Source organism: Charadrius vociferus, unplaced genomic scaffold, assembly GCF_000708025.1.
Source record: "Charadrius vociferus isolate BGI_N301 unplaced genomic scaffold, ASM70802v2 scaffold384, whole genome shotgun sequence".
Lineage (NCBI taxonomy): Eukaryota > Metazoa > Chordata > Aves > Charadriiformes > Charadriidae > Charadrius > Charadrius vociferus.
Genome location: NW_009648234.1, coordinates 162,284 through 163,616, shown reverse-complemented (window position 1 = coordinate 163,616; position 1,333 = coordinate 162,284). Strand labels below are relative to the sequence as shown.

Genomic DNA, 1,333 nt, shown 5'->3' with positions numbered 1-1,333 from the left:
ATGCATAAAAACACTCTCCTCTCCCCAGAGCCTGCCTGTAGCGAAGGCATGGTCTGTACAACTGCAATTATTTCGAAGAACAGATGGAGTGAGGAGCAGAAAGTCTGTTAATAGTAATAGAAATGCTACATGTTAACCTGGACAGCACACGATGACAGTCCCATGACTACACGTTCTGTTCCCACCAGCTGGGCTCCCGAAAGCAGAGACGGAGAGAGATTCAGAAGCGCCGTGCTCGGGCTCCGCGCCCTCCCCAAACTTACAGCTCAAATTCCTTCACACTCCCAGCGTAGGGTTTTTTGGGTTGTCGGGCTGCTTTCTTCTCCCCCCCACCCCCTCCCCCTCACCTTTTTTGGCTGCCGGCGCTGCGGTGATGGGAGGTGGCACCTCCGCTCCGAAGGTCCCGAGCTCCGGCGTGCCACCTTGGCGTCGGCGCAGCCCCTTTTCCACGCGCGCGTCCCCGTAATGGGTGTAAACCCCTCCGCGATGCAAACGCGTGGAGCCGCCTTGGCATCGATGCACCGTGGGCAGCGGCACCTCCCCGGCCGCCGTCCCGAGCGGGCCGGTTGAGCGAGCTTGGGATTTTCTTTACAACTCTTGCAAGCTGTTTGCTAAACGGGTTGAAATCCCTGTTTTCTGGTTAAACCGGTGGTGGAGGTAGTTTTTGCCAAGGTGGGGAGCTGAGCGACGCAGAGCTACGGTGGGCGGCAAAGGGAAGGGGCTACGGAGGATGTCCGGGTATGGCACCACCCCGGAGATGGTTTTACCCCGATTGGAAGTTTGGGAAATAGGGGAAAATGTTGTCTCTGCCCCAACGATCTCGCTGTAAAAATCCCTGCCTGGTTTCACAAGCAACCCCGGGGGGAGGCGGGGGGTGGGGGGGGTTTAATCGCAGAGCTCCAGCTAATTTGGGTGGGAATTGCAGGGCTAAATCCCCCGGCCGTTTATGAACCCTCAGCCCTCGGGCGGGCTGGAGCGGCGGTGCGTGGCACCGCTGGCGAGCTGACAGATGCACCTGGAGGTTTTATTAGGCTATAGATCCCTTAATCTGGGTGCTTGCAGGATAATCTGGTGCCTGAGGTCCTGCCAAATCCCCTGAGATCAGCAGGTTTTCTATCCACAGCCTCCAGAGGTCACTTCAAACCCAGCTCCAGCCTCCGGGGACCGAAATATCCATCCTGGCTCGTCGCGCCGGTGGCACCCATGGGTGCTGGGCATCCTCGGTGGGGACCCGGGGTGGGCTATGGGGGATGCTGGGGGGGCTGAGCCAGCCTCGTCCGTGAGTCCCTGCTCTCTTGGCCTGGTTGCCATCGCCCGGGAGAGGTTGCCCAAC

The 1,333-nt window shown here is 59.3% G+C and overlaps 1 protein-coding gene across 1 annotated transcript in view; it reads left to right on the top strand.

Moving 5' to 3' along the window:
* Positions 1–1,333, top strand: part of PEBP4 (phosphatidylethanolamine-binding protein 4) — a 113,430-nt gene that overhangs the window by 37,339 nt on the left and 74,758 nt on the right. The window lies entirely within an intron of this gene.